At 42.4% G+C, this 21645-nt stretch overlaps 1 protein-coding gene across 7 annotated transcripts in view; it reads left to right on the plus strand.

Annotated features, from left to right (window-relative positions):
* The window catches only part of SERGEF (secretion regulating guanine nucleotide exchange factor), a 144294-nt gene that overhangs the window by 43617 nt on the left and 79032 nt on the right, over nt 1-21645 (plus strand). The window contains exons 10-11 of one of the 7 annotated variants that reach the window (XR_007204383.1): nt 10881-11054; nt 11227-11391. The exons of 5 other annotated variants lie outside the window; for them this stretch is intronic. The gene's annotated coding sequence lies outside the window, so the exon portion shown is untranslated. The remainder of the gene's footprint in view (nt 1-10880; nt 11055-11226; nt 11392-21645) is intronic. One more of the 7 variants, XR_007204384.1, reaches the window with a different exon arrangement.

The following is a 21645-nucleotide window of genomic DNA, read 5'->3' on the forward strand; positions in this document are numbered from 1 at the left end:
TACATGTAGAAAAACCCCCAAATGTTTCTCTCCTATCTTTCTGTCTTTGTAAGACATTTCAAACCTGCCATTACTGGATGGAGATGTGTGAAGGCTTGAAGACCAGCACATTGCCAGCTATAACAAGGCAAACTTCCCGATCCTGAGGGAGCAGAAGGAATGCACCAGTGGATTTACACGAGTACAAAGTTATTTTGTCAGCTGAGTGTGCGTAAGCCCAACTGCATCTTCCCATCTAGAAGTTGCAAAGTACTGTTTGTACTGTTGCTCTTGTCTCATTGCCATGCTAAGATCAGAAAGCATTGTGTTCTTGTCTCCTGTTCTGAGTCATGTCCCAGTGGGCAGGGTTCTCAAACAATCTTTGCAGGTGAGCTGGCTCAGAGCAGCAGCACAGTTCAGAGCTTATCTTAGGAAAACAGCTGCAAAAGGAAGAGGGGTAAAACCCACATGGTTAAATAGAGCACTTCAGTGTCTGATGGACAGAGGAGAATAAAAGGCATGAAGTAAAAGCCAGCAAGCATTCCTATGTGCAATATTACTCTTCATAGTACATCTGCTGTAGAGAAGCCATTGATACTCTTTTGCAGGCAACACTCCGTTCTGTAGTACTCTTGACAGGAGACCTGAAATGCAGCAGGAGGTCCTGGGTCGAGCCCAGTGCTGATACAGAGAGGTGCACTCAAGTCAGTGGCGCTCTGCAGTATCCAGAGGAGTTGCCCACCATGTTGCAAAGCTGTAAGATTGCTCAGTTTCTGGTGGCTGTCATAGAAACTGCTAGTATAAAAGGTGTATACCTGAGCTTCATTTAAGGTAGTGATGACAGTGATAGTCTGTGAGAAGCTGAGTATGTGTGTTAAGGCAACCTTTCCTCAACCTTTCCTTGAAAGGCTTGTGGTAATTGTGATGGGTTTAAAAAAAAATGAATTGAAAGCTTGTTTTCAAAAAATCCTGAAAACATGAAATTGCGGGTTCTAATGCTGAAGTGAAATAGCAAGATTGCAGCCTCATGTTGCCTGTTTAAAAAAATCTCATGTCTTTAATTTAGCTTCACAGTACTGTTGTATCTTCAACTGAGTTTCTAAAATGTTTTTGGATAACAATATTCTAGCTGTCATTTGACAAACATTCAGTTTTATATTCAGCTATACAGAGAATGCTTAATTAGGCCTTTTTATTTGAGCAGTAAGGTAAATCTGGAGATGATTAAGTGTAACAGATTTTTATTTCCATACAAATGTTTTAAAGAAATCAAACATTTATTTATGCGCAAGAATAAGCATACTGAGTTTGTCTCTTATGGGGGGACAAGTGAATAAAGTGGCTAATAACACTGTCAGTGAAATGATGAGAGAAGTTAATGTTTGTTGTCAAGTCTCTTTTTTTTCTTTAATGTAATTGAAGAGCACTAAAAAATGAAGACACTTCTAAAATGTGCTGCTGTGTTGCTGTGTGTGTCTCGTGGCAGTTCTTGTGGCATGGTATAGGCTGCTCAGGCTGACTTGAAATTTTTTTATATTGGATTTGAGAAATCTTCTGGAATTGGGCCAGAGGGTTATGAGTTCCAGTAAATGACTAAAAGTGAAATTGTGTCTAAATGACTCTTTCACTGATATCTAAGCCATTGGAATATGTGTTATCACAGTGGCTGAAAAATCACTTAATTATTTCAGAGAGTTTTATTTTAGTTAATGTAACCCTCCTCTTTTTTCTAATACTGATTTGGTTTATGATCTATTGGATTCAGTAAGTATTTGAAGGTTGGATTTTCCATGCCCTATGTCATGTTAATGTGTTTTTAATGCTTGGAAAGCATAATTTATTCTTGTGAAGGTTTGCAGAGTAATAGCACATAGATCCTTAGAGAAGAGCAAACTTCAACAGCAATATTATGAACCTAACCTAGTATATTTTAATGCTGCTGTGCATGAGGGCAGCATAGCATTTTCTGTTCTAGCTTTCTATTTGGTTGCCCAAATTTATTGCAGTAATTTGCTACTCAGGAGAGAAATTTCAGTGTTCACCCTCTGTTCTCAGTTTGCTTTATTTTGAAACAGTGACTAAAACCAATCCATTAATCCTTAAATTGCAGGAGACTTATTCAGCCCTAGAGTAGTATTGATGATGCTGAAAGCATAAGATGGGTTGTTCTGAGTAGACACTTGCAGAAAAGGGAACTTTCCTTAGAAAAATCAGAGTTCAAAAGTCCCCTCTTGTGAGATGATTGTAGTTTCTTTGAAGATCACATATTTATTTTAAGACCTGAAAGTTTGAGGGGTTGTTTTGAGGAGGTAACTGTCTTGGTACCTTGTTTACTCTTAACTGAAACTGATGGATGAAAATCTCATGATGAAGATCTTACTAGGTTTGTTCGGCAGGGAGAAGAGAAGGTTTCAAGGGTACAGAGTAGCAGCCTGCCAGTACCTACAAGGAGGTTCATTGAGAAGATGAACTTGGAGAAACAAAAGACACAAATAGAAACACGAGGTTTGGACTTAATGTAAGGAGAACCTTTTTCACCATGAGGACAATCAAGGAGAGGAACAGGCTGCCTGGGGAGCTTGTACCATGTGAGCCTTATGGAATGGAAAAGATCTCATGGCTGATTTGCTTGGGAGCAGGAGGTTGGACTGAACCTCTGGAGGTCGCTTTGACCCTGGATAATCCTGTGATCCCGAGGTCTTGGTTTTGTCCTCAAAACTGTTTCCACACATGCTTGAGACTGAGAATTATGAAGCTTCAGTCCAGTGCTGTAATAATAAGCTGTCAGAGGGATGAGTTTTCAGGGTAGTTGTTAAAATGTAATGAGCAAGACTCAAGTTCACTTTGCAGGAGCGACGCTTCTTACTAGGAGCAAGCAGTGAGAGAGAAGGAAATTGAAGAAATCATGCTGGTTTTTTCTTGTCAGCTGTAATACACATTTTGGGTGCAGCAAAATGTATAGAGGCATTATGCAAGCAGTTCAGAGCTCTCAATGTGCCCCTCTGGATAAAATAAGGTGCTTGTATTACTCTGATAGGGTAGAAGCTGGCATCTTCTTTCCGGCACTGACTTGGGAAAAGAAAGACTGTAACTGAAATAGCAGCTTGGAAAAACTGCTTCATGGTTCAGTAGTTCTTTGTTGTTATTTTGTTTTAGCCCAGAAATACTAAAATTAGCTGTCCTTTCCTCTTTGTTCTTATTTCCCTTGTACTCCAAAGTTTGCAAAGTAGAAAATGAGTTGAGAAGCTACTCTGCAGTTTAACTATCCACACACTGAAAATCAGAGCCCTTGATCTGGAGGCTTAAAAATGATCATTTTGATTTTCAGGGTTTGTTCTGCAGTTTCTCTAGTTGTGTGCCATCTTCTAGCATAAATTGCTCTTCTGTCATATAAAATTAAGTTGAATTGGTTTACGCTGACAGTTTTGCTCTAAATTTATAAGACAAAGACTAATTCTGTGTCCTTCTCGCTGTCCTCTGTTTTCTTTTGAGTAGCAATAGATGCACAGGCTGTGTGACAGGCTATTGAAATTAATTCACTAAAAACAGGCTCTGCTCTTCAGAAAATTAAAAAACCTGATGTCTGCAATGTTGTGTTCTTCTGCAAGGGTAAACAGAAAATGAGACAGAGGAGCTTAGAGGTGACATAGATGTGACTTTGTAATCATTAAAATGTTTCTTGAAAAAGACTGTCCTGATTCATGAGAATCTTTTTTATTTGAGTGTTTCTTCTGAGTTGCAGTATCAGTCATCTGGAATCATGTATGCTGTCTGCAGTTCTTTTTAAGGATCTTTGCTTGTCTGAAGAAGTTGCCTTTATTTTTCTCCTTTCTCACAGCAGTATGTGAACCTTTAAGCATAAAGCTAACTTTTTCACGTCAATTACTCTGGACATGTTAAGTCAGCTCTATCCACAAATAACTGTGCTAGAAATAAGGCTTTTATTTTTCATTTATTTTCTGCGTATGCCTAGACTTTCTACTTTGGATTCGAATTCAAGGCCTCACAACCAATTTTGTGGAAAAACAGCACATAGCCCAAGGTTTTATTTTTCTTTGAAATCTGCAAGACAGCTACAAGGAACCTTTTCAGTTCTTTGCAAGAGCAGCAAAGCTGCTGTTCTTATACACCATGTTGCTTGTGGGTCTGGTTTTGCCGTGGTGAAATCACTGGGGTTTGAAGAGTTGCATATTTGCACATCACCTAAAGCACCAGTCTTTTGCTGCAAGCTGCCTTGGCTTTTCAAGGCTTAATGCATGGTGAATAGCTGATATTTACTTCCTAGTAGCTGCCCTATGCAGAGGAGTGTTGGGGTCCCTCCCCTGCCGTGTAGCCCTGGGAGAGGGGCCCTGAGGGCACAGACACGGGGTTTCCTGCCCCTGCTCAGCCTCGTTCCCATTGGTTGGTTTGTGTTCCCTGCGCGGGCAGAAGGACCCTTGGTCCCGTGACTGGAACAGTTCCTGGGCAGAGCTCCGGCCATGCGGCTGGAGAAATAAACATCTCTGAAACAGCTATCAAGAATCTGTCTGTCCGTATATATTTCCTTTCCACGGGACTCCTGGTTTGATATATGCGTGTTGCAGGATCCCCACTGCAACAAATGGTGGAGATTTGAGAGCAGAACGATCCCCGATCCCTAACCGACTGATTTGTGTGAGTAAACCCTGGAAACTTTAGATTCCTCTTCTTGGTTTTGCTTTGCTATTCCATATCTAAACTATGGAGGAACCGTGGGAAGACTCTTGGCTCTCAGAGCCGCATATGGACATTTATCTTAAACTTAAAATGATTCTTGAACAACGATTTGTAAATTTTAGCTTGATTCAAGCTCAAAAAGAACTGAAACACTTCCTGGCATGGTTGTTTAAGAACTTTTTCTATGTTTCTTGGGATTTAATTCTTACCAAGGGCTTTTGGAAAACCGTTTGGACACAGTTAATACTGGAGTCAAAATATATGCCGATGGAAGAATATTTTCGTGAATATTATTTAGTTACCGAGACTGTTGAGCAATGTCAGCTGTGTCCTGGTGAAGGGAAGCGTGGCGCAGGGACCGTGCGGCCCAGGCCACGTGCACCGAGCGCTCTGCGAGCAGCAGCGAGGCAGTTCCCGCGCGCGGGCGGAGCCACGCGAGCCGCAGTGTCGGTGGCGGAGCGAGGCGCGGCGGGACCCGGCGGTGCCCGAATGGCCCCGTGCAGCGCGTGGTGGAGCGAGCCCCGGGAACGCCCGACTGAGAGGGGCGGCGCGCGGGCAGCGGCTGGCGGCGATGGCGGTGGAACGGAGCCGCGCCCAGCCGAGACGCGCGCTGGAGCGGGGCGCGGGGGAGTCGTCGCTCGGGGGCCCGGCCGAGACGTGGGTGCAGCGCCCGACATCGGCAGCGAAGCTGCGACCAGAGGAGGCGACGCACGGAGAACTGAGCGGCGTGGCCCGGCCCGGCCCGCGCAGCCCCGAACGCGACCCCGGGAAGAGCCCGCAGGCACCAGCAGCTCCGACAATTCCAACACGGGAGCGACCGAAAGAGACAGCAAAGACGCAGCGAGACAGAAAACAGCAGCCACTCGGAAAAAGGAAAAGATCATAGCAACTAAGACCTTAGGGGTAGTAAAATGGTATAATGTTAAGCAAAATTATGGTTTTATAACAAGGTGTGACAACCAGCAAGACATATTCGTGCATAGAACTGCTATTAAAAAGAATAACCCTGAAAAATGCATCCCAAGCTTGGGAGATGGAGAGGTGGTGGAATTTAATATTGTACTAGGGAGAAAAGGGTTACAAGCATCGCAGGTCACTGGGCCTGATGGTGTTCCTGTAAAAGGCAGTATATATGCAAAAAATCGTAGTCATGTTAGACAGTATCTCCATTGTAAGCCCCCCCTACAGTTTCCCTTTCCTAATCCCACCTTTCCCTTTTACCCTATGTCCTATTACCCCCAGTGTATTCCCAATCCGTTTTTTCACCCATGGTTTCCCTCACAAAACCATGCTTTTGCCAATTGTTTCCCCAAAAATCCCTTTCCAATGCCGAGTGGGGGATGAAAAGGGGGAGGGAAGAAGTTAAACCCTCTCCTGCCTCAGTTTCCCCACAAAGCATGCTCAGAGAATTCTGTCTCCCTTCTGTCAGCCCTAAGATGTTCCAGAGAATCTGTTTGGACATTTAAAGACTCAGGAGGGTGGCTTGTTTTGTTTTGAAACTGTTCTTGTTATGTTTATCCAGTTGTTTTCATTCTCCTTTTATTAAAATAAAACGGGTGAGGTGTTGGGGTCCCTCCCCCGCCGTGTAGCCCTGGGAGAGGGGCCCTGAGGGCACAGACACGGGGCTTCCCTGCCCCTGCTCAGCCTCGTTCCCATTGGTTGGTTTGTGTTCCCTGCGCGGGCGGAAGGACCCTTGGTCCCGTGACTGGAACAGTTCCTGGGCAGAGCTCCGGCCATGCGGCTGGAGAAATAAACATCTCTGAAACAGCTATCAAGAATCTGTCTGTCCGTATATATTTCCTTTCCACGGGACTCCTGGTTTGATATATGCGTGTTGCAGGATCCCCACTGCAACAGAGGAGGATAAGGAATGGAAGAGCACGTGGTAGGTTTTCATGGCAGGTAAAGCACTTTTGTAGGGGTGCTTGGGTACCTTTTGCAAATGTGTTTTGGTTCGAGCATGGATGGGGAGAAGATGGGTCTACCCTGTGTGCAGAGCAAGTGGCAAAGTATTGAGGTGGGTGGCTCACTGCTAGTGAAGATACCAACCCCCTGGTTGTGATTGGGAAATTGCTTTATTGGAGGCTTTCCTGCCTTGTCATAGCAGGGTCAGCCCCACTTCCATGTGCGGACAGTCCAAGTTGTTGATTCCTTCAGTGCTGGTAGCACAGATGGTGGCTGCTGGTGTTGCATGCTCTGAAGTCAGAAAACTGAACAGCACTGAAGTGATACATCCCATACATGTAGCTGGAAAGGTGCCTTGTCAATTTAGTTGAAGGCATTGAAAGGATGCCGTGGTGGACTGAGATTGTTTGAAGTGCTTGAAAAAGTTTGAGATGGTTAAAAGGCAAAGACTGTAAAAAGACTGTTCTGAATGCAGCTTGCCATTGAACCTATAATCCCCTGTGATACCTATTAATTTGAATTTCTGTATAACAGCAGCGTTTGGGGCAAGTGATAAAGTGTGAAATTGCTGTCTTTTCATACATAAAACATAGCACTACAAAGGATGTCTCTTGCAGGTTTGCAAATTTTTCAAAATTCTCTCTAGTTGTGAAGCTCCAGAGGGTTATTGCAGTTAGTGGTATCATTGTGTGTATGTGTAAGAATTGTGGAATGGGCAAAGGAGAAATGCTAAATAAAGTTACACTTTTTTTTTTTTTTACATGTTAAAAGTACATTAGAAATCACACTAGTTACTTAAAAGTGCTAAATACAGTGATTGTTCACATAGAGAGGACAAGTCATAGCAGTTTGCAGAGCGTTGTGGATACCTCTGCAGTATATGTAAAATACCATTGAAATGCATAATATTGATACATTTAGCAGGATTTATAAACTTTTCTGGTACTGACAAAACAGACATTCTTTGCTTTGTTTCAAGGTGAAGTCCAAAAATAAGCACCTCAATTTATGATAAATAGCCTGTGCATTAGATGTTGTCAAGGGCTCTTGAGTTAAACATGCTTGAAATTTTTAGATCAGGCTGGTTTTGAGAGATGATGTGCCAAAATAGAGCTGGAAAATTTTGACAGTGGTACTGCATTTTTTTCATTCTTTCAGTCACAGAAGGGAACAGACCTGAAGGAAACAAACCTGTATTTTCTTACCCCCCAGCTCTGCTTTGAACCTACTGCTTGATAAGTGTAGGCATCGAAGGAGAAGAAGGAATTGTTTTGTATCCTGTCTCCCTAAATGGTTGCATGTCAGAGTTTATTTTGCTCGTGTTGTAACAGTGGTACTGCAGCTCTGTTGGAGCATTCTGTGGCTGTGAGCCTCTCTGGCAGCTTGCTTTCACGCCTGCAACTTGGCTTGTTTAATTCTACACAAAAAATTCTGCTGAAAATGATCTGGACACAAGGGTGTAGGCATTTTTGTTGCTGCTGTTCCAGAAAAAGAGGCACAAGCTGGGAAAAGGAAGAGATTTCCAGTGGGAGATTTATTAAGCTGTAAAAAAACCCCCAGACTTATCCAGGGGTTAGAAATGTGCAGAAATTTTCTGCTGAGTTGCAGGTTAAGTTTTAGTCATGGAGTACTGGATAGCAAACTCTCATGGTTTGATTACCAGTGAGTCTTGCTCTCCTTTGTATGTGGCTGACAGGATAATAAAATTAGATAGTGTTTCACCACACTTTCCTCAGTCAGCAGCTGAGAATTGAAGCTGAAATGGATCTCTCAGAATAAGGCATGATCACTTCTTGGTAATTTTACCACCAAAATCAGCTTTCAGAGTTCTGACACCTCTGACTGGGGACGGCTCTGTTGGTGTTGCACGAATGTGCCGTGAGTCTGTTCCTGGAGGGCAGCAAATTTGTTCTGTTGGAAGAAGGTGGGTTTATAGCACTGCAGGTCTGAAATCAGAAGTATGATGTAAGTCTTGGAGTCAGCTTGAAGGCAGAGCATCAAGTTCTTCCTGAAAAGTTTTAAACTCATCCGCTGGGTGAGCTGAAAAGCCATATTTGAAGAGGCAGCTTTCGCTTTGAAAAACTAACATGGATATCGAGTAGCTTTGTGGTTTGTGGTTGCATGACTTGTCAAGTGGTACTGGTTATGCAAGTAATATTTGAGTGCTCTGCTGTCCCTAGAAGAGGAAAAATTGGGGTTTAAGGTATGTTTCAGGTTTCCTGTCTCACTGCCAGTTCTCTTCACTTCCTAAAAGAGAGGATGACTCGGCAGCCTACAAAAGCCCCTTATTTAAGTGCTTGGATTTTTGAGCTATGGTCTTCTGAAGATACTATTGCCTGTCCTCTGAAGTTTGAAAGTAGTGCTCAGATCAGTAGCTAAACTGTCTGGGTGGTGTCTTCAGCTGTGCTGTAGTCCCCTTGGAATTGCTTGAGAGCTGGAGCGGTTTAGAGCAGCCCAATAGCCCAGGGTCTGACTGCAGGCTGGAGGGGACTTGTGGTGCCAGCACTGGGAGCCTCCTGCCAGCCCCAGGGTCTGGGATGCAGTGCTGCCATCGGGAAAGCCTCTGGCATGCAGAGCTCAGGGGGCTGTAAGGCTGCTCAAGGGTGTGTCTGCAGGTACTGTGACCCCAGGGAAAGGCTGGCGACAAGTGGCACCGACTGGGTTGTGCTGTGCGCCCTACTGCTAGAGCCAGGGCTGTGCTGGTGTTTGAGCTGGCTGTGGTGAGCCAGGGCTCTGCAAGGCTCTGGGAGCTCCTGAGCTCCAGCACAGAGCTGCACCAGTGCAAGATTCCAGGCTGGGTTCGGTTGGATGTGACATCAGTAAGTGCGTGGGTCAGCTGGCATCTCTCTGTGCAGGTGCCCCAGGGCTGGCTCTAGCACCTAAACTAGCTGGTTTAAGGACAGCCTGGCTCTTGTGCACTGTGCAGTCGCCCTTGTACTGCACTGCAGATATTTGCAGGGTTATGTTCTGGGGTTTGGTCTCTGCATCCCGGATTTGCGGGGTGCAGAAGTTGGATAAAGTCTTGCTCGGGCTGCAGTTTTTGCTGTTTACCTCTGAGAGAGCCAAAATAGAATCTTTTTTCCTTGTATCCACAAAAAAGGTACTGAGAACCAAAACTGGATGAGAAATAGAACAACCTAATGCATTCTGAGAAAGCAGATATTAAGACAACTGTTAGAAATAGTGGTTTATGTCTCTAAACTATTTATAGTGTAGTCGTGATGTCTCCAAAGAGAGCAATACTATATCACCAACATTTGATAGTGGTGCTCTGAATAGAGAACAGAATGCAAGACAGTACAGATGGCTGACAGACTGCAGCAAATTCCAGCTAATGAAGAAATGCAGTATGTTTGTTTACATGCAAGTTGAAACAGTTGGCTGTTAAAATTGGTTTTAAATCCAGCTCTGAGCTGTGTAAACATAGATCACCCTTATGCAGCTGATAATAAAGTATGTGTTTGCATTTAAGAGAAAGAAAAAAGCTTTCCTTTCGACAGCATTGCTGCAGTTTGATAACTTTGCTGTTCTGTATTCAATGATCTTCAGTTCATGTGCGAATTCATGCTGCGAGAAACAAAACCAGTTTACTGAGTGAATTTATGCTTAGTCTCAAATTGTGAACCTATATCCCTGAAGTATAGGTTTTATGATTAGATTTTGGAAAAAAAGATAAATTTGGGTAAATTTTACAATGCCCTGAACGTAGAATTCAAACAGAGGAAACAGTGAAGACCCAGACATTCTGCTGAACTGCTTCATCCAGTGGATCAGGTTATAGTTTTTCTAGCATTCACACTGTGAATCACGGGGGGTGGGAGTGGCTGATTCCTGAATTTTTAAGAGTGGGTTTCTGATGATAGTAGTTTTTACCCCTGCCTCCTTTACAAAATGGCATTTTTGAGCAGACAGCAAATCTGTTGTTACTTAATATTAGCACAGCGATGCCATATAATAGGAATACTGCAATCTCTTGTGTATCAGGAAGAGACAGACACAGGAAGAATAAAATGAGGAATTATTAGTACATCCTTTTCTGTAATACATCTCCAAAATGCATGATTTGCTTGTCAGAGTATTTCTGAGAATAAGTTCACTTTACTGGGGCAGCGTTCATCTCATTTGCTATCATTTTTTAGAAGCATCATCTGTATTATAGAGAGCTGTTAAAATTCTGGAGCACGTTTCAGGGAGATGTTTCAAATGCAACTTACTTGCTCTTGTTTTCCTTGCTGATGGGTGTTTAGAATGCATTTACTGGTAAGCATTATCTGACAATGAAAATGTTCTTTGCTCTCCAGCAGCAGGCACAGGCAGCTGTTCTGCAGCTGACCACAGTGGGGTTGGCTCTGGAGTTGCCCACTGATAGGAGAAGGCAGTAAATAGGATGGGTTGCTGTTTGTGTTCTTTACCATAACATTTAAAGGCTTGCCATGCAGATGATGTGTTATCAAAGCATTACAGGACTGCAGAAGGTGAGATAAATCACTTCCTTGTGTGGTTGGCTTTCAGAGGCATGCATGTGCTTGTGCAAATGAGTCCTCACATGTGGGCTGTAGAGAGAGAGAGACCAAAAAGTCCTCTGTGATGTATACACACATACATGCATTTAGTTTATGCTGATGAGGTGGGTTTTTCACTTCACAGATTGTGGTGTGATGGACAGTTGCTGATTCATGGAGAAAAACAACCCTCCTGCCAAGAACTGGAAATCTGCCATGATGCTAAACGATCTGAGATCCCACTCCCAGGGGCATGTGTGGATTTGCAAATCAACCAGGAGTCAGCCTATGAAGCACAGTAACATTGAAAGTAACCATCAAAACCAATGTTTATTTTGTGGTTTTTCTCTTGCTCTGACTCCATAGTCTAGGACTGAGAAGCAATTTAATGATTGCATCTTAGATTATATTCCCTAAAGTGCTTTCTTGATTTGCCAGATATTTATTATTTACATAGTTTTCCATGTAAACCAGAATCCGTTCTACTTTTGCAGCCAGAATTTTTTAACAGATGTTCAAGCAGTAACAATTCAGGTTAGAGCCTTGGATTCCTAGACAGCTTTTGTTTGATTAAAAACAATAACAAATGCTTTGGAGAAGGAAATATATCATAGCAGGGCTCAGTGGATGTTTGGGTGCCAATATTGAGCATTTCCAAGTGCACATAAAAAAAGCAAACAAAGATCTCTATAGTCTCTTGAAAGGGTGTAAACTTTTATGGACCCTGAAAATAGACTTTGTATGTTATTGTGTAACTGTGTAACTGTCTAGCAAGGGTTATGTGCTTGTGAAACACTTGTCACTGGAGTAGGCTGATCCAGTATAGTAATTAATTTGCTCTTCCTAAACTCCAAGGCCTCACTGTGTGTTCTCTACTTGAATTGCACAGATGCGAGGTTAGAGGAGCAACTTCCGAAGGTCTAGGTTTAGTTTTGTGGTGCATGGCTCAGTAAGCTAAAACCAAATGAGCTGAAAAATTTAGTCCTGAGGAAAAACTGTCAAGAGGATCTCTGCTTTGCCAGGCTTTTTGCCCTGGCACTGCCCTGAGGGTGATCTTATCTTCTATAAATAACAAGGCAGCAAAATAATCTCTTAGTGGTGTTGTTGATCCTATCCGTAGGTAGGAACAAAGCAGCTCTGTACCTCTAAATGCCTTCTTTGTTTGCCAGGTGTCTGTGAGTTATGGTAGATCTGCCACTAACAACTGTCCCAGCTGTGTCCTTCCTGCAGAGCCCTGTTGGATTCTGTCTGCTTGTCTTGGTTTTAAGTGTGAAATACTTGGTGTGAGGGCAATGGTGGGTAAAAGATGCAGTCTGCAGTAGTTTTTTGATGTTGAGTTTCTTCTGTATCTACACAGCTGCTAGTCTAAGGGTGCTGCTTTATGTAAGCTGTGCTTCTTGCAGGGTTCCTTAGTCATAAAAATGCAAGTCTGCATTGCATCTTCCATCTGAAAATGAGAGGTCCTCCTTGGGTCAAGGTAATGAGTGATGAAATACAATTACCTTGTGCATTATAATAATGACTCATATATTTATAGGTGCCTGTGGTATGAAATTTGGATGAATTGCACATTCTGATGGATGTTTAATTTTGTTTTCTCTTGCTGTTGGCTGGTATCATCCCACTTAATGGATAATTAGACTTCTTGTTGCAGAGATTTTACATAAGCACTTTGGGGTCCATTTTTGGGAATCTTTGGTTTATTTAGTAAATTAGTGTGATTATGGTAGTGCAAATGAAAAAAAAAATAAAAACCACCACCATCATGCCATCACTTTGTGGCATCTGCCAAGCTACAAGAATTTTTTTTTTTAGTAATAGTTCTTGCTCACCAGCAAAACTGGTCATATTGCACGTGAATAAACTCCTGCAGAGGATTGAACTTATGCTTGTGCACAGCGGGACTGCTTTTCTCCCTCCTGTACATAATACCTTCTATAAATGATCCGCTCCTGTAAGGCACTCATAGCCCCACAGGGTATGTTGCAGTACTTAACTCTCTGTTGCTGCTTTTATTTATCATCAGTCAATACCTTTGTGCTGGTATTAGTGTTTTAAATTCAGTGTTTTCAATCTTCAGACACTTAAAATGTTTTGGTATAATGATTCTGAGTAACTCTCAAAACTTTTTGACTAAGGATATGAATTTTTTAAGTATAAAAATATTCCATTGAATAGAAACAGTGTCTTGCCAAAGAGAGAGTTCGTAAGACCCTTAAGACCATATCTCAGTGCCTTCTACATGCAAAATATTAGCAATATATGATGTTCCTGTACTGTATTCACTGCAGAACTCTCCAGTTCACTTCAGTGCCCAGGAAGGATTCATAGTGTAGTGGATTACTACCATATAACTTAGGGGCTTGGCAATTGGATTTCTTAACTGAGGCCCAGGTTGTGGTCATTTGTTACAATATTTCTGTACAAAGGAAGAGAGATGTCTGGGGTTTTTTGCAGATAAATGAGATATGACCAACCTCCAGTTTCTTGATCTCAGAGGTATTCGCCTATTACACCTTAACTTTGGAGCCAGAACAGTCCTAGCTATCTGGTATAATCACTAGTGTTCCAGAACAAATTTATCCCTTGCACATGTATGTGCAAGTAAAATCTGAAGTTAACTGCAAGGGCAAGCAGAATTTGAAGTTAATTCTAAGTGGCTGTGTCTGAAGAAGAAATTTGGTTCTTGCTCGTAAGAAGATAATTTTAATAGCTCTAGTGAGATTAGGTTTACAGTTCCACTGGACATTAAGGTGCAGAGTCCCTCCCTAGTTAAGAATAAATGACAGTAGAAGGAATTATGGCAGGTTTTAAGTGGCACAAGTAATAAGATTGATTAGGTAATCCAGAGGAAAGGTACTAGCTCTAATAGCTTTTGCCATTTGCAGCCCTTGAGTAGGAAAGATCTTTTCGGATTTACTTTATGCCTAGCAGATTCAGTAGATTTAAAATAAAAAGGCATCTTTGAAATCTCTCGAACACTTGTGTGTTGTTGTTGCATTTGACGTAAGTTGGTGAGAATGCCTTCAGTGTCATTAGGCTCCGCTGATACACAGTACTTTTCCACTGGATTTACTCGGAGCTCGCGAATGTGTTGTAACGAGCTGCACTGCAGGCTGCAGTATCTGATTGTCATGCCAGGAGCATCACTAGCGTAGAGCTAAATAGAGATTGGTGAGGAAAGTGGGTCAGGAAACAGGCCTACTGTACCTGCAGAGACTGCAGAGTGCAGCGGCAGCGAGCAGAGTGTCCACAGCATGGCACTGTCTTACAAAGCATCCGAGAGGAGATGGGCTCAGCAAGTGGTTAGCATCGGATAGTGGGCATGTCTGGGAGCTGGGGATGCTGCTGCTTTTATCCTCCCTTCTCTCCCCTACTCTACACACTTGCTTTCCTGGGTGGTTTTAGCAGTGCCCATTTTATTTTTTTTCTTTCCTTCCATTAAAACATTCTTTCACTGCCAGAGGTCAAAACCATCCTGTCCTGTCCTGTAAGACAGTCTGCTAGAGACCTGCCTGCTGTTTCATGTGAGACAGTGCTAAATGTTGCTCAGGACTCTTGGCTACACTTTCCAGATGTTGGAGAGGAAAAGCTAGGTAGGATGCTGCTCTGTAGACTTCAGTGTGGTTGTTTAAAAAGGCTTTTCCTAGTGTTTCTTGCTTCACTTGCAAAACTAGTCTTGCTAGAGGTGACATTCAGAATAAAATTACAGTACAAACAGAAAAAGAGCAATAAAAACCGAAGCATCTCTAAGCAACCAGTTGGACATGCCAAAATTACCCAAGAAGTGGAAACTACAAAAGAAAGGGAGAAAAAAATTCCCAGAAGAGCCGTTATAAGAATTTTTGCTCAAGTGTAAGAGGAAATTGTGAAAGGAACCAAAAAAGATAATTTTGAAGTTCTTCTGTTTCCTCTGCTGACCGCCTTTGCCACTATGGAGCTTAATTGTTGTGGCTCAGAATAGTCCCTTTTTGTAAGTCTTTTGGTATACTGTGTGCTCGTCTGTGTCCTGACCTTAAAGAGGACATCTAAAGCAGGGAATGATAATAGACTAAAAAAACACACCATCGTTTTTAGCCTTAGAAATAGTTGTTTTCATTATCCTTCATTTATTTGAGAAGGAATACATTTCACTCACAAAGATTTACTTGAGATTTGAGACCTAAGAGTAGGAAGGAAAGACAGAAAGGTAGTTATCTGTTTGGCAGCTGGGAAAGGTCCATACTAAAAGGGAATGTTTTTCAGGAATCTTTTGGAGTCTAAATCTATTATTAATCCAGAAAAAGGAAGAGAATTGGGTTCAGAGGCCTTCAGACTTTAGGTGCCAAAGCCTGCAAGGTTCTTATGTTCTCAGCTTCCACTGCATTGCTAAATGGTGTAAATCCACATGCTTGTTGACTTAAGCAGAGGGATTACCATTGATCAGGTTAAAATAAAAATTGAAGGAGAAATAAGGTAGCTCGATACTTGCTACCCTGTTTGTCTCAAGCTTTGGGTCTCAGAGACGTGATGAGAACAGGAGATGGGACGCAGGCATTTTGTGCTCAGAAAAGCAGGGTGGTGCAGAGGGCATGATCATGTGTCTTCAACCTGCTTTAATTAATCTTGGCTTGACTTGTTCTGCAGAACAGAACATCCATGCTGGTACAGCATGGACAGGGCAGATGGCTGTTCTGCCAGTAACTCTTCCTCATCGTGACTGTAGGAAAATCACTTGTGTGGAGTGGTCAGACCACTGAAGAGTCTTCCGTTTCGTTTTGTGATGCACGTAGAATGATACTGAGAAAATGCCTGTGAAAGCAAGGCTTTGGTTTGTAAGCAGCTTGGATGCTCAAAAGAAGAGACATCCTCAGTGTCATAATTTCCAGACTGTGTAATAAATGAATGATAACATTAATAGCATTTCAAAGACAGGAGAATAAATGCTTCAGACTGAGACACCTTCAGTTGCTGTAGTAGCATTGACAGTTTAGGGAACTGAATATATTAAGATTCATGGATGCTAGCAGCATTAATTCTATGTTTAAATCTGAGAGCAGCTTTACTGTGATAATTCAGCAGTGTAATCAAAACAAAAAAAACCTTTCTTCGCTACTATGGGTGTTGCAGATAAATCCTGTGAATTTCCCAGTGCAGGTTACTGAAATGGACAATATTCCGTGTCACTGTTGCTTTTCAGAATCAGCTGCTCTGGGAATCCTTTGACCATCTCATGGTTCATGTTCTGCCCTGCCTTCACATACTTGCAGATTTTTCTAACCTTCCCAATTCAGCATTTGTATAGTTCTGTAAGCTGTTCCAGCTCACAAGCCTTGACACAGGGAGCATAAACATAGAGGGGTAAGCAAACGTGTGCCAACAGTAGCAGTGACAGCATTCCCTGGCTTTCACTCTGAAGGGAGATGACTTCAGTTCCTAAAAAGACAATTTACAGCATGTACCACATGGTGGACAAGATCACATAGTGCTTTATGTGCTATTTATGTTTAAATACCAAGTAAAGGTCTTGCCTAAGCTATCAAGGCTTTTCTTCTTAGTTGTTCTTTTATTTTGCCTTTAATCATGGATATGGAGTTAATGTGGTAATGAAAGGAGAAGGTGAAACTGTGTGTGGTCTTTGCTCACTTTCTGGACTTTGACTGGTTTTGCTGCCTTGTTCTAGGCCTGCAGTTGTGTCACCTGTGAAGTAGATTTTCTCCTGAGCAGTATTTTGCTGAATAGGAATACTAGCTTGGTCACAGAATCACAGCATGGTTAAGGTTGGAAAGGTCCCTTGGAGGTCATCTAGTCCAACCTCTCTGTTCAGGCACATTAGTCAGGATTGTCCAGATGGCTTTTGAGTATCTCCAGGGAAGGAGACCCTACGATCTCCCTGGGCAATCTGTTCCAGCACTCAGTCACCTGCCCACTAAAGAAGTTCTTCCTCATATTCAGGATGAACCTCCTGTGCATCAGTTTGTGCCCATTGCTTCGTGTCCTCTTGCTTGGCACCACTGGGAAAAGCCTGCCTCCATCTTCTTGACACCCTCCCTTCAGATACTGACGGACATTGATGAGGTCCTCTCTCAGTCTTCTATTCTTGAAGCTGAACAGGCCCAGCTCCCTCATCCATTCCTTATAGGAGAGATGCTCCAGACCCTTAACCATCTTTGTAGCCCTCCACCAGACCCACTCCAGGAGCTCCATGTCTCTGTTGTAGTGAGGAGCCCAGAGCTCAGCACAGTATGGCCTCACCAAGGCTGAGCAGAAGGACAGGATCACCTTCCTGACCTGCTGGCAATGCTCTTCCTAATGCCCCCCAGGACTCCACTGGCCTTCTTGGCCACAAGGACACACTGCTGAGTCATGGACAGCTTGTTGTCCACCAGGACCCCCAGGTCCTTCTCCACAGAGCTGCTTTCCAGCAGGTCAGCCCTCAGCCTGTACTAGTTATTCCATGGGGTTATTCCTCCCCAGGTGCAGAACCCTGCACTTGCGTTTGTTGAATTTCAGACAGTTCTGCTGTGCCCATCTCTGCAGCCTGTCAAGATCCTTCTGAAGGGCTACACAGCACTCTGGGGTGTAACTCCTTTGGGTCAAACTCTTTTGAACAGAAATTTTGTTTTGAAATAGGACTGTTACAACGAAAGGCACCCAAACCTCATCACACTTGTGCAGTGTGTTGTGACAGTCTGGATAGGAAAGAGCAGGTAGTAGCCCAAAGTTTTTGAAGCTCTGGTTTAAGTCATACTCTGCTGTTTTAGACACAGAAAGCAGCTGATTTTCAAAGATCCTGCTTGTCTTGCAATTTCCACTTGCCATCAGTTTTAGATGTAGGGTATTTAAACTCCTAGATATGTTATTTAACTGTGTTAAATTTTAATCAGATCTCATTTTAAAAAATTATAAAATCTTTGGCTCTCCCTGTGGAATGACTAAATCCTTTGACAATACTGCAGACAGGCCTGTAGAGAGGTTCTTCAGAACTCAGAATCTTTTGAGGAGATGTAGGGATTTTTGTGGCTTTTTTTTAAATTAACCTCTTCAGGCTTGCCATGGAGGTGAACAGTATGTTCATCCTGTTCAGTCCTGTCAACTCCATGTCACCTGTAAGGAGAGAGGCTGACCTATTTCTCTGGCTTTTCTGGGTTTGCAATTGGCTTTTAGTTTGCAATTGTTCCTGCAAGCAGAATTAAGCAAATTTCCACCTTGCTTTTCTTATTGTAGTAAAAGATGGGGTGTTTCACAAAATGTCCTTGTTTTCACATCTTTAAAAAAATTGCTACCTGTTTTCTTAAAAACCACCAATCAAAAACTTGAAAAGTTCATATTAAAACCAATAATTTCCTAAAGAAGCTTTTCAAAGAGAGAGCTCAGAGATGCAAATCCTTCCTCTCAACTTGTTGTAAGAATGCTTATCACAACATGGTGTTGGCCAACAATATCTTAAAATAATTTGACTTCAGTTACTAATGGAGATGATGATGTTCCCAATGCTTTAAGTGTTCTGTCCTTGGTGTTTCTGACCTTGCAACTAAAACAGTCTCTTTGGAAAGTTGTATGGCAAATTACAAATTCTAATGTAGTTCCTAATTTCAGGCCCCTTGCACTTGTAATTTCTCCCATAACTAATATGCAACCCTTTCTCCTGTGGTTTTGGATGGGAGCTCTTCAAAACTGCTGTTTTAAGCTGTATTATCAGTACTTGATCATCATTTCCCTTGAATGCTTTATTAACCTGTAGATGGCTTTCCCAGTGGGATAGTTGCACTGTTAGACTGCATTTTTCCTTGTGCCTCGTGTGCTACCCCATATGATTACTTGTCTTCAGAGTCCTTAATATCCTTATTGTTATTTTTAATTCTACAACCCTTCTGCTCAACCCTGGTGCTATAAATATGTGAGTAGGAGTGGCAGACTTCTGCTACAAGCTAACATTTCTCTTCCTTGTATTTTGCTTTTAGGATGTGTGTTTGAGTGATGAGGAACATTATCTTATTTAGGGTAGAGACAAAGGAATTCCAGACAGTCCTAAACCTTGGTCAGAAGTTCAGTGAGGAGAAGGGGAATCAAGCTGCTCGTTCTCTAATGCAGTAGATAACTTAATATGCAAATCCCTGGTTTCATGATTTTGCATTAACTGTTAATATTCTACTGTATTTGAAATAAGGCTATTCCTGTTCTTCTAATTGGAAGTCCTCCTTTCAAATGGAGTTTCTTTTGCAGATGTGTTAAGGATAAAGGATGATGAGATTTTTTTTGACTTCTCCCACAAATTTCACCTACATTTTTCTCATGCTCCCAAATGTGCATAGCAAAAGGGTGCCTTCTTCCCCTTCTCCTGCCCTGCTAAGAGTTAGCTTCTGCCTACATAGTTTTTGCTTTTTCTCCTTCCAGTTTTATTCATTGAGGATGCCTTTCTTTTTAAGGGGTAGGTGTTCTTTTCCACTGTAGTTCAGAATTTGGTGCCTGTGATTTTGTGTGTCCTTTTCTAGCATTGCTTCTGATACCATGGTTCTACCATGCTGCTGTATGTGTGAAGTTTCTAAGAGCACAAGGACCATTGCAATTATACAGTCATATTTTCTTAATTCAAGCTGGAGACTTTACTCAAATTATTCCTGCAACAGGAATAAGTTATTTTGTGTGATGGCATCTTCCTTAGGCTACCCAGTCATGACTTTATATGGTGGAGGACTCAGCTTGTTCCTGTTTAAGTTGTTGGAATAGCTTCTTTTGTCTTGTGCTTGCCTGTTCTTCCAGAGGTGAAGTTAATATCTATTGTGCTGCAATGTCCTTTATTAACTGAGGGCCAAGAAATTTGAAGGTTTTCTAAAACTCATCAGAGCTAATGTGATTCTTTTCCCCAAACTGTCAAGACTTGGGTGTATAATTGTGTCTCTGCAGCTCTTGTAGCAGACAGTTTCTGAACTGCCTGTCTTCTAGAGGAGCCTGTAGCACTCTCCTCTAATGAAGCTCTCTGGTGTGGTGTGACAGCCATTTGCTGGGAACTATGTATACACAATTGATGCTGAAATTACCTATTGTTTGTCATAAAGATGTATTTCAGGAACATGCTGTTATCTTTATAGATGGCAAGACATAAATGCAGGAAGAGTCCTATTTAATTTGATTAGTTTTGATTCTTTGCCAGCTTTTTGGATGTTTGTATCCTGTGAGCAAGTTGCAAAGCAGTTTTGTTGCGCCATTTGATTTTGTGGGGGTTACTTTTGCAGCTTTCCAGTCAAGAGATTGCATGCCAAAAACTTGAAAATGCCAAAGTTTAAAACTCCTTTAAGCAGAAAGAGCTGATGAAGAAGTGTTTTCTCAAGTGGTGTTTATGTTTTGAATAAGTCCTTATTCTTTATTTTTTGGGAGTGACAATTGATCGCAGCTTAAATGTTTGAGTAAAAAAAAAAACCAACCTTGCATTTCAGGGGGAAAAGATTGATGTGTTTTTGTTTATCTGAAAAACTAGGAGGACCGAGTGAAACAAAGTAAATAACTCACTGGTGTAGTTTAAGCTTGCAAATTATTCAGGGGCTCTTTTTTGTGACCAGTTTTTTCTCGAGAAACATGCTGCGCCATATACTTTCACTGCCTTTTAACAGCATTAGTGGAATGATAAAAGTATGTGTAAAAACAGCAGCTTAGATGTTCCCTGGTTTTATTTTTTTTCTTCTTCTTGGGGAGTTTTTTTTTTGAGGTGGTGATCACTATTAGAAACTGAAGTCCCTTGTTGCAGAAACGTGCCGTAGATCTTTATTGAAAGCTAGCAATTTTTAAGAAAACACAACAAAAGATGAAAGCACATTTGATTCCAACAGATCACACTTCTAGTCTGTCGTGAGGTGACAATATATTAGCTTGCAAGCTGTTGCTGTCAGATGGTGTGCTGGGTGGTTTGAGAGCCCAGTTCCCTGCTTTACTTGTGCAGTGCCTTATTCTTCCCTGTGGCGTGGCCGTCGCATCTTTTCATGCAGGCAAGCTCCAGACAGATGCAAGATGTTGTCTGATCCATACAGATCCCTGTGCTGAGTGGTAATCTGAAAGTAACCTTGGTGAAAAGCAAGCAGCTTTGCTGCAAAATTTCCCTGTGATGCCATTGCTATGGCAACTGTGTCTATTGTGTATGGGCTCAGCCGAGTCTGGCTCCTGGATGCTGCAGTGTGGAAAAGCATTGCCTTTAGAAGTGCCTCCCTTCCCCCATTTCTGGTGGGTTTGACGGCAGCAAAGGCTGATAAGGCCTCCCTTATCAAACTCATCCTTCCTATTTTGCTTTTAGTTTTGCTACTAGTTTAGGCATACTGCCTAATAAGACAGAACCATGCTGAAAATGGAAGGGCTGCTGATGTCTGGCTGCATCTCAGTCTCTCTGTTGCTCTGTGGTGATAATCCAGGATGATTTGCAGAGGCAAGGCAGCAACACAGCAACAGGGCAAGGTATGTCCCCTTTCGTGCTCTGCAGAGGGAGAGGAGCCTTTTGTCTGACAGTGAGGCGGCAGTCGTGAGCAGTGGAAGAGGACTGGAAAAGATGTGTGCTGCACAGTGGAGAGGAGCACACAAGGGATGCCAGAAAGGTGGG

The sequence above is a fragment of the Corvus hawaiiensis genome, chromosome 6, assembly GCF_020740725.1.
Source record: "Corvus hawaiiensis isolate bCorHaw1 chromosome 6, bCorHaw1.pri.cur, whole genome shotgun sequence".
NCBI classification, from domain to species: Eukaryota; Metazoa; Chordata; class Aves; order Passeriformes; family Corvidae; genus Corvus; species Corvus hawaiiensis.